The sequence below is a fragment of the Liolophura sinensis genome, chromosome 3 (assembly GCF_032854445.1).
Source record: "Liolophura sinensis isolate JHLJ2023 chromosome 3, CUHK_Ljap_v2, whole genome shotgun sequence".
NCBI lineage: Eukaryota > Metazoa > Mollusca > Polyplacophora > Chitonida > Chitonidae > Liolophura > Liolophura sinensis.
Window position 1 is genome coordinate 7,284,744 of NC_088297.1, and position 12,079 is coordinate 7,296,822.

Below are 12,079 nucleotides of genomic sequence, written 5' to 3' on the forward strand. Positions count from 1 at the left end.
CCAGCAATTGGTCCTTAGAACATTACACTGCAGACAGGTTATATGTGCCGATTGAGTGCAAGATGAGAATGTAGGCAAGTTTATATTAACAACAATCAATCAACTAACTGCCTTTAAGCCCTTTGTACCCCATGATGGACGTTCTTGTGAGGGTTAAGAAAAAGTTTTTAATATGACCAATGCATTTACATATTTTGGCAAACAGATACAACACAGTACTGATTTATGACTAGACAGCATAAACAGTATTACGTCCCACGTGCACCTGATGAGTCACTTCAGTTTTAGAAAATAGGTAACTAAACGCTTTACAAACTGGTTTAAGTGGGCGCAGGTTTTGTGTTTATGATAAAAGACCTAGAGCAGATTAAACCATAGTCAAGCTACACTAGTGTTACCCCGCATTCATAGATTCGAGTCCCATTGAACTACCTATTTACCTATAACGTGGTTTAATGAATACACACTTTGTACCTTCTTGCTCTTCCTGGTGACATTTCGCAACGTTTGCGGTGATAATCCATACAAGGGAAGGACAATGTCCATACACTGTGTTCAGCAATGCGAGTATAAGTAGGACGACGAGCCATATTTCTACTATGATACAGGATTTCACCACCTATTAGATCGCTTAGAACAGTAGATCGCTATCTGGACCTTTATATTCTGGCATTTAATCAAGTGAACAAGACTGAAAATGTCTATGTGAGAAGGTTTGCTGTAGACCTATATCATGTGAAACTCTCATGATAAGAGATATTACCACCATATATTACCCTGGCGTCTAATATCAACTTAGCGTCTTCTCCTTTCTTTCATAATTTCAGTCACGCACGTATTGCGAACCCGTCAGAACAACTAATCTGATGTCTCCAGTCTTACTTAACCAGAACAAATAATTGCATAAATCTTTACAAAATGCTAAACTTTATATTTATGCATGTCTCGTCATAAGAGGCTTCATGATACGTGTAAATGATACGCGTTTCTCTCTAAAGCATGACTGTCTATTTACATTTATAAAAATTATTTCATAATTTAAATGGAACTGACATTCAGCTTTATCGGTATATTTCACAAAGCATACACCAAAGGCAATCTTAGTGATTGGTAAATATGATCTTTATGACCTGAGTATGGAGTACTTACATGTAGCACGTGATGTGGCCTGCCATAGCCCAAACAGTTTATCACCTTCTTCTTGGGGTGAAAAACTGGCCGTAAACTACATTTTCGTAAGGCACCAGCGGATAGTCTTACAACTTTAACATATAGGCCTCATAGCACCATGGCTAATGTAGAAATGACAAATTTCATTGCGCTATAATTGCTGGGTTACATTGACAACAGTCGATAACATGAACACGATCCAAAGTGGCCAGTCCTCGGGATCCGTAGTCCACCAGCAGTCAGAGTTAATACAGGTTTACGCAGTAAAAACTACAGCATAAGGCCTAAAATCAATAGTAGCGATTTACCATATGACTTACCATAAATCACGATCGTTGAACAGACAAATTATGTTTCTTTTTGGCTTCACTATCTCCAGAAGGCGAAACAACCTAGACGTAATTATAAACAGAGTCTGCCCAACATACCCTTAAGTCGTGTACATGAAAGCAGATATCTTCCGCTTTGCTGCAATATGACCCGCCAAAGGCTCAGACTAGTTACCTGTAGTTATTCGCCGTTAATAGGTACTCCTTCATTCCTACCTCACTAGGGGCCTATATGTTTTCAGCCTAAGACTTGCTTTACAATTTTTCAGTGTGAATTATAGAGTTATGTAGGTCATGGGGCCGCACGTCCTTACTCTGCGTGCTTGTCAACCTTCAGGCCGCATGTATTCCTGCACTTGAATGTCTTTGTTCACATGTAGAGTACAGATCCGTATAATACAATATTTGAAATTAGCTACTAAGGAACGTCATGTAATACCAGTACATTACAAACATATCTGCTATACTCAACACTGTGATTTATACAACACGTGTTGGATCCTGAAGGAGTTGAGGCCCGTCGCAATCACAGCCTACAAAAACAGACAATACTGGAGCAATTGTCCGAACTTTCTCGTTCACATTGACGGATATGACTTGGTTTTGCAGTGCATGGCGCTATCGGTGGATAATAATGTTGTTAATATATGTAACCCTCATGTAATTCACCAGCTACTATGTTATTCAATGAATTACAACTTCAACTTCCCGTATCATTATCTGTTAGATATACTAGCTACAGCATATCAAGCAGCAGTTATTGCCCTTTGTTTGCTCTTGCGTTAGAAGCAGATTTTACTTCCATAAGCGAAGGTCACGTTATTTTCTGTGATTATTTGAAGCATCCATTTGTACATCCACGCCAGGGAGATTTACTCTTCAGGTAGAGTACACATCAAAATGTCTGCTTAACGTGGTGGTAAGTATTACGATGTTTTGATAAGTTTATACAAGCGAACATTCCAAAGTAACGACAAATGGACACTCCATGACAGACTTGTGTTCATATGACAAACGGTGTAGCCGAAGATTGTTTATTGACATGTTTTGATGTGATATGGTTTTAAGCCTAACCTCAGTTAATTTGTGTTTGCTCTGAACTTATGTATGCACTGAAGAACAATGTTGCTAATTACTGTTTATGTGGTTAAATGAGTTGGAATGAATATTGACCCACCACTGGGTGGGGGGTGGTGGGGGGGGGGGATTGCGTAAAGCCAGACTAAGTGTAATGATGGAGACATAACACACTCAGTAATGTAAAGTTATAGAGTTATATCGAGTGATATTTACTACACACAGAGAAAATTGTGATCAGTGTAACTGTAATGTTTATATTTTGTTTCTTGCAGAACAACATTGTATGGCCACATTTTATGTGAAAATACAGTTCCAAAAAAATCTCCGCTGACGTCATTACGAGTCGTTTATCGCATTATCCGTACCATTATCAGTGAATGCCAATGTTTTAGCTTTTTTTTTGTTTAGCTTTTTTTTTAACCAACACGACTAAAGTACGTGTACAATCAAGTTTATCACTCAGGTATTGTCAGGCCTTGACAAGTTATGTTAAGGGTTTCAGTAGAGTCTTAAATCATCCCATCAAATGAACAGTTACTCTAGTACTATCATATTTATCTGGAAGGAAGCTTGCAATGTGTGCAGTGGTTGAATATATAGTGTACATAATTGCAGCTGTCTTACTCACAGTTGTTGATAACTTGTCGGTGTAGATTCTCCGGGCAAGTTTTGTGATTCAACGTGGGGCGGTGAAATAAACCCCAAGTGGTAGACTCAAATTTTGCTAACCACCTGGAAGAAATACAGTCTATTCAGTTCTGAAGAGAACAAAATTGGAAGATAAAATCGCGTACTTACAGTTTACAGTAGTTTTATATTCCCTATGGAATACATTGTGGACATCTTGAAAGGCACCTTGGATGGTTGTGTTTATATCATGTGGAACTCATGATTATTATGCGCTTAAATTGCTAGGTTACATTGTTTATTTGTATGTGGCATGTTATGAGCAAGACAGATCAAATAGTAATTACTTTAATTCTTTGACCTTTTCGCATGTTTTCAAGGTATTTTTTCAAGCATATTCCGAGGGCATTATTCTGTGTGGACTGTAGTTGCCGCTACACCTAAAAAGGTATTGGTCGAAGAGCAGAGCGGTTTGCACCATTAAATTTCTCGTCACAAAATACATCGGATTAGCTTCTTTTTTTATCATACTTTTTGTGAAGTAGAATCCGGTCAGTGTAGTTTTGTCTCCAAAACTAAACTGTAAATACGCATAAATTACAAGAAAAGTTCCTTTTTCAAATGTAAAAAAGTTTGACGACTTGAAGTACAAGTCCGAATGGTCAAATTTAGTACACAATTTTTTTTTAATGTAAAGTAAGCATAAAATATGATATATGTTTAGGACGGCAACCAAAATACAGCTAATGTATACAACCGAAGTTAACGGTAGAGTCGTGGAGTATTAAACACATATATTGTAAAATACGTTACATGTATCTAGATATATCACTTGATTCTATGAGTGAAGAAAACCATGACACAGCCCTTGTAATGTAAATTTGTTATAAGAAAAATGTTATAAAGGTTTCGATGTTGTTTTGGAGTTGCACAGTTGCCAAATGATACTGTTCTGTTGTTTCAGAGTGAGTTTGTTACATTTGCTAAAGATGAACTGGCATCTAAAATTTGTGGATAAATAAATAAAACTGGTTGTGTGGTAGGGATTTGCCTGTAAACCACATTGTCTTAAATTACAGAGAAATGAACATTATTAGAGAACAAACAGGGAGGGTGGTGGACAATTTTGGACATTTGCATAGGTAAATACAATTCGATTTCTTCCAGGTTAAAGTGAATGTAAACCATCGAAAGAGATAAACACTATTAAAACTCCACATGCCTTACAAACCGCTTTCCTTGGTTCTTTTAGAAATATTTCTCACAGGCGCACAAAAATGAATATTTATAATTTTATATCACTTTATTCATGATTGAGTTATTCCGTATCATTTTCTGGTAGGACAATTTGACCTTTCAGACTTATCAACGTAGGACGTAGTCTCATATTAATTTAACTATACTTTACACAACATGATAGAAATATCCACTGTATAAAAAAAATGTCCAAAAAAAATAAATAAATAAACAGTATGTTATCTATTTGGCACGGTTGTTAAATGTGAAACATAATTTTCTCCCTACTTTATATTCACCTCAGATTTGTGAATACTGATGGCAAGGTACTTCCTGCAACAACATGCTTCACGCATGCCTGACGTTAACAGCGTATTTGCTTCTTAATTTACAAAGAGCGTCTTGTATTCTCCTTCAGGGAAATGACACAGGTGGGTCCGAAAAACCAGAGAGTAAAATGGAATCAACACCGCGGCCATGGAGAAACACTGGGTGACAAGCCAAATTTGATGTTTTTTTTTACTCCATCTGTATATGGTATACGGGTGATAAGACTTCTCTATGCATGTAGTTTTGCACACAGCCAAGACTTTCTCGAGTCTCGCGTTCCAGTTACTTATACATGTAGTCTTACCCTGCTTAAGAGATCTCTGCCAAGTTTTAGAAAAATGATCTGACTGTGTTCAGAAACTGTGTGCTCATTAAAATATGTAAATAAATCATTAAAATAAGTAAATGAGAGTCTTTTCAACAAATTCTATTTCATACTATAAAGAAATACAAAAATAAAGGCAAAGTATAAATCACTTCGACTGTTTTTTTTATGAATGTCTTCTATAAATTAATATATAAAAGTTATCAATTATAATTTAAAGTTCACAACCCGATCGGTCTAATAATTTGCAGTGTTATTAATCTTTCAGGCTGTAAGGATCATATGTCGCCACTTAACTAGCAAACAATCCTTCAGGCTGTGAAGATCATATGTCACCAGTTAACCAGCAAACAATCCTTCAGGCTGTGAAGATCATATGTCACCAGTTAACAAGCAAACAATCTTTCAGGCTGTGAAGATCATATGTCGCCACTTAACCAGCAAACAATCTTTCAGGCTGTGAAGATCATATGTCGCCACTTAACCAGCAAACAATCTTCCAGGCTGTAAGGATCATATGTCGCCAGTTAACAAGCAAACAATCCTTCAGGCTGTGAAGATCATATGTCGCCAGTTAACCAGCAAACAATCCTTCAGGCTGTGAAGATCATATGTCACCAGTCAACAAGCAAACAGTCCTTCAGGCTGTGAAGATCATATGTCACCAGTTAACAAGCAAACAATCTTTCAGGCTGTGAAGATCATATGTCGCCAGTTAACCAGCAAACAATCTTTCAGGCTGTGAAGATCATATGTCGCCAGTTAACCAGAAAACAATCTTTCAGGCTGTGAAGATCATATGTCACCAGTTAACAAGCAAACAGTTTTTCAGGCCGTGAAGATCATATGTCACCAGTTAACAAGCAAACAATCTTTCAGGCTGTGAGGATCATATGTCGCCACTTAACCAGCAAACAATCTTTCAGGCTGTGAAGATCATATGTCGCCAGTTAACCAGAAAACAATCTTTCAGGCTGTGAAGATCATATGTCACCAGTTAACAAGCAAACAGTTTTTCAGGCCGTGAAGATCATATGTGACCCATTTACCAGCAAACAACACATAATGTGCGAGAAGCCTTGTAAAATACAGAGTTCAGATGGGTATGCACTTTCTGTTCATTGCGAAGAGATTTTAAGGATCCACAAAATCAAAACCAACAGGCCATGCTGGAACACGGCATCTTTTTTCCTGATTACTAAGCCAAATCTAAGTGCTTTTTTCCTTTTCATTGCACTTTTCCAGGAACAATCCAGTTCCAATCCAGCTCTTGACAGGTTTATCCCTCAATCCTCCAATCAGTATTCTCCAGGCATCTCTCAGTTTCTACAGGTGATAATACCATGACAAACCATAAAATATTGTTGTTAGAGTATAAACAGGTGAGAATGGTCAAGGATGTGGAGTATAGAATGATGAATGCTGTAATTGACTGGCGTTTAATGCCAAAGAAAGCTGGATTTAAACATGCCACCTCAATAGTTTCTATTCTTTATTTCAATTGATCTTCAAGCCCTACTGAGGAAAAAAATCAATGATATGATGGGACACAGTCTTATGGTAGAAGGATACCAGGTAAAGCCTCAGGTACAAACTCGACCATCCGTAGGTTGCTGAAAGACGTTACCTCATCAGTCAAATATATGTTGCTTGCAGTGAGCCAACATTTCAAACACCTGAGGCAGTAAGGACCCAATGGCGCCAGTATGAATTAAAACATACAATTTAACACTAGCCCATTGAAAAACGGTGACAAACGATGCGGAATAAGGCAACAAATGGGCAGGTGTTCCAAAAATTGGAAATTTCTTTGGTTTCCAAGGAGTAAAAACCACAGAGTAATGACGTGAGTCATGACATCAGCCATGTTTTAAACGCCCCTACACGTAAAGGTATTGGTCGAAGAGCAGAGCGGTTAGCACCATTCGATTTCTCGTCACAAAATACCTCGAATTAGCTTCTTTGCAAGCGCATTTGAACAATTTTTCCACTTGCGAATTATTGCCTGATTACTTTGCTGATTGACATCAGCTACATTGTAATGTGTAACTTCGGGACTGGTCATTTCTCTATTCAATTTTGGGCTAAAACTAATTTTTTGTTTGGTAGCCCATTATATGTCAAATCTTTGGGCCATGATCATTTAAGTCACCCAGCATTTCTCGGTCGCAGACTAACCCAATGGTTTTACCTACAGGTACTACTTCTAAAAAACTACAACTTAACACGTATCCACATAAATATGGTGCCGAAAGACGTGAAAAAATGGAAGAAATCAGCAAGTGTTAAAAAATTAAAACATTTCTCTGGTTTCCAAAAAGTAAAATCCGTTGCTGGGCACACCAATATGACGACAACCATATTTGAAACGCCGCTAAAGCTCAAAGTATTGGTCGAAGAACAATGCGGTTTACACCACTCGATTTTTCGTCCCATATAGGTCAGATTAGCCTCTTTGTAAGCGCATTTGAACAATTTTTCCACTTTCGAATTTTTTGCTTAATTACTTTGCTGATTGACATCACCTACGTTATAGTGTGTGCCATAGCGACTGGTCAATTCTCTATTAAACTTTGGGCTGCGACTAATGTGGCGTTCGGTAGCCCAGAAGGTGTCAAATCTTTGGGCCATCATCATTTAACTGACCCAGCAATTGTCTTACTTTTAAGTCGAAGACTGACCCAATGGCTATACCCACATGCACTAGCATACCACATCATTTGTATATCGAAAATATAGGGTACTTGGTACAGTCTGTTCAGAAAACAATTTAACACTGATGCACATAATTGCGATGCCAAAAGGCATGAAATAAAGTAAGCAATCGACACATGTTAAAAAATTGGAAAATTTCTCTGGTTTCTAAGGAGTAAAATACGTTGGTGGGCACACCATTCTGACGTCAACCGTATTTAAAACGCCGCTATAGCAAAAAGTATTGGTCAGAGAGCAATGCGGTTTGCATCATTCGATTTGTAGTCACCAAAAAAGTCGTGCAAGTGCATTTGAACAATCATTCCACTTTTGAATTTTTGCCCGATTACTTCGCTGATTGACATCAGATATAATGTAGTGTGTACCATCGCGACTAGTCATTTCTCTATTAAACTTTGGGCTGAAACTTATGCGTCGTTCAGTAGACCAGAAGATGTCAAATATTTAAGTGATGATCATTTAGGTGACCCAGCAATTGTCTTACTTCTAAGTCAAGGACTAACCCAATGGATTTACCTACATGTACTACCATACCACATCATTTGTATATAGAAACTATAAGGTACTGGATACAGTCTCTTCTGAAAAGTACAATTAAACACTGATGCACATAATTGCGGTGCTAAAAGACGTGAAATAATGTAAGCAATCGACAAGTGTTAAAAAAAACTGGTAAATTTCTCTGGTTTCTTAGGAGAAAAATTCGTTGCTGGGCACACCATTTTGAAGTCAGCCACATTTAAAACGCCGCTACAGGTCGAAGAGCAATGCGGTTTGCACCATTCGATTTCTCGTCACAAAATACGTCGGATTAGCTTCTTTGCAAGGCCTTTTGAACAATTTTTCCACTTTTAAATTTTTGCCTGATTACTTTGCTAATTGACATCAGCTACAATGTGGTGTGTACAATTGCGACTGGACATTACTGTATTAAACCTTGGGCTGAAACTAATGTGCCGCTCGGTAGCTCATCAGATGTCCAATCTTTGGGCCATCATCATTTAAGTGACGCAGCAATTGTCTTACTTCTATGTCAAAGACTATCCTAATGGCTTCACCTACCATACCACATCATTTGTATATACACTTTAAAAAAAACAAAACAAACACAAAACCCCTATATCAATGTAATTTTGATGTTACTAAAGGACGTGTAGATGAGCGGAAATCAAAGATACACGAATGAAATTTTGTGGAGCAATGCATTGCTATGGTTGTCCACATTTAATTATAATAAGTTATCACAATCATTACTGCTGTCTACCAGGTGGTGTTGAAGTCAGTACCTCGTATGACCACCTCCAGCTGTTGCCACTGCTGGACACCTCCTGGGTACAGATCGAATCAGTCGTTTGATGTTTTGTTGTGGAATCCTTCTCCATTCCTCCTGCAGCATGTGGAACAACCGTTGAAAATTCTGTGGTGGAATACGACGTCGACGCACGCGTCTATCGATCCGAGCCCAAAGGTATTCGATTGGGTTTAGATCCGGGGATTTGGAAGGCCAGGGATGGGTATTGATGTTATTGGCCAGGTAGTCCACGGTGGCACGTGCTGTGTTGGTCCTGGCGTTGTCCTGTTGGAAGAGCTGCCGTTGAAGGTCAACAAGGCGAAGGACGTGCGGGCGGAGAATCTGGTCGATGTATGGATTGGCCGTCAGATTGTCTTGGACAAGCACAAGCTCCGATCTGCGGGTGTACGAGATCGCTCCTCACACCATAACACCCCCGCCACCGAATCTGTCCACCTGTCTGATGCATTGAGGAGCAAAACGTTTATGACGTCGTCTGTAGACACGATCTCTACTATCACGTCGCCTGAGGAGATAACGGGATTCATCGTTTAACCATATGCGCCTCCAGTTTGCCAGGTTCCATGGAAGCACCGTGGTACACCATCTCACTCGTCGACGTCGATGTAGTCGTGTCAAGGAGGGGGCAACTTTTGAACGTTTGGCACGTATTCCTACTTCTCGGAGACGGTCCCTGGTTGTCTGATCGGACAATTTTCGGGCTCCAAACTGTTCTTGTGCTGTGTCCTGGGCGGTAGGATAGCGGTCACGTAGGTGGGTTACCCGGATGTACCGATCTTGGCTAGGTGTGACGACTCTAGGTCTTCCTGATCTTGGACGGTCATTTGTCAAATTTGTTTGACGAAATCCATCCCACAACCGAGTTGTTGTGCTGGGATGAACGTTGAATATCCTTGCCACCTCACTCTTTGATTCGCCAGCTTGCAATCGTCCAATTGCCCGATTTCGGTCAGCAGCGTTCAGACGTCCCATTTTCGTGTACAGTGCTTGCAAAGATATTGGATAAAATTGTGAGATTCGTTTGGGTCTTATGGTCACATGCTGTACTCCTGTTTTGCACGTGACAATTATTATGCCTGAAATTCGTGCTGCACGACATCAACGTACATCAGAACAATCCTAATTAATAAAACCGTTCAAAATCATTTTTGGTTGCGTTTGGTCAAGGATGATCCTCTGAAACATCCCAGTAACAATGTGCAGCCCTAAAAAACTTACAAAATTGTAAGTATCATTTTTGAATTTCTTTTTCTAAGCAGAAATATCCGTTGCTGGGCACACCATTATGACGTCAACCATATTTGAAACGCCGCTACAGTTAAAAGTATTGGTCGGAAAGCAGTACAGTGTTTACCATTCGACTTCGTCACAAAATACGTCGGTATAGCTTCTTTGCCAGCGTATCTGAACAATTTTTCCACTTTCAAATTTTTGCCTAATTGCTTTGCTGATTGACATCAGTTACAATGTAGTGTGTACCATGGAGAATGGTTCTCACCGCGGTTAGCCTTCGACACCAAATAAACGTGAGGATCCTGCCATGATGCCGGTTGACTAGCGACGACAGTGTCCGGTTGTCGGGGCCCAACTCCCACCTCCGATGAGTTGAGATTGTGCAGCTCGAAGGGAATTAGTTACCTCACGAACGAAAAGATCGCCTGCCGTAGGGAAACCAGACACCGCGGTTTCAGGACTCGGTCGGTCGGAAGACTGGTCCATCCGGATATCCGTAGATAGAGTCGTAACACCCTTCAACACGAGTTTCTGTTGCCCTCTGGGGATCTTGGTCTTTGCGAGATCCTCTTCTGTCAACAACTCCAGGGCTTCAGTCGACGTGAAACCGTCTCTGGCCAACAGTCCCACAGTGTCGGCCGATATTTTCAAGGATTTAGCCCTGCATTTAACGGCCATCCCGTCATTCTCCAGGGTATCGTCCGCCATAGCCTATGCTGCTGCCAATTCAACTAAAAAAAGAATAAAAGACTTGTACAGTCAAATGCGGATTCCGACCAGGGCACGCACCTTATAAATACCCTCACAAACAGGCTTGGGCCGGCATTTGCATATAATGCTCGGGCACTGCACCGAGGAGATCAGCAGGTCAGCATACACATTCAGATAGGTGCTGTGCTACACCGGACTGTTGCTCGTCTGCTCAGATTTGCATATAAATAGCCGAGCGCCGAGCAGAGGCAAATCAACACACACATTCAAATAGTGCACATGTTGTTGGCCGAAATTACGCTCCCGCCTACGGAACATTAAAAACATATTAATTTGATCAATATTATTAATACATAGTTGATAAAGAAAATGTAAAGCATTCTGATTTTATAATTTACTTGGTTTGTCCAGCTGAACCAGTTGAAAATGTTTATTTGTAAACCAATACACAATGGACCTTTTTCGTTCCATTGCTCCCAATACAGCACCTAAATTGGATGTTGTTAACCGGTTTTGCGAATGTTACTCCACAAGGGGTTGTGTCTTTGCCCCACTGTTGCTCTGGTCACTTTTGCAGAAATATCAGGGGACACAATTAGCTGCTTCCTCGTCCACGTTTGTTTACACTTCCCATCCAAGAATCTTTGACAATAAGATTCTCAACTAAAGGAATCAGGGGTGCAGCTGGAGCCGGCTCAGGCGAAAGTATCCAATGAAGTCCTTAAACGGAAGCACAAAAATAAATTATTTAAAACAGAAAGTATCCATAGTAATTCTCATAGGCCTGTTCTTACTAGTTAGTGTACAGCTTTTCAAGACATTTAATAGTCTTTGACTCAAGTTTCATGATGAACTTTTCTTGTATTTTGATTGAATGAGATCTGCAATGTGCATGATAGTACAAAAATTCATGGCACTTAGATGGCACTTTTTATGACAATTAAACAAAATGATTGGCGTAAATAGTATCACAATGGTAGGTTTACTGATGTGAAATGAAAATTTAAAATG

The 12,079-nt window shown here is 39.6% G+C and overlaps 1 long non-coding RNA gene across 1 annotated transcript; it reads left to right on the forward strand.

Moving 5' to 3' along the window:
• Positions 1 to 2,284: 2,284 nt before the first annotated feature.
• LOC135464149 (uncharacterized) lies at positions 2,285 to 4,827 on the forward strand. The gene is made up of 4 exons (XR_010443636.1): positions 2,285 to 2,418; positions 3,587 to 3,654; positions 4,286 to 4,348; positions 4,747 to 4,827. It is a non-coding gene; the product is annotated as an uncharacterized LOC135464149 (long non-coding RNA).
• The last annotated feature ends 7,252 nt before the right edge of the window (positions 4,828 to 12,079 follow it).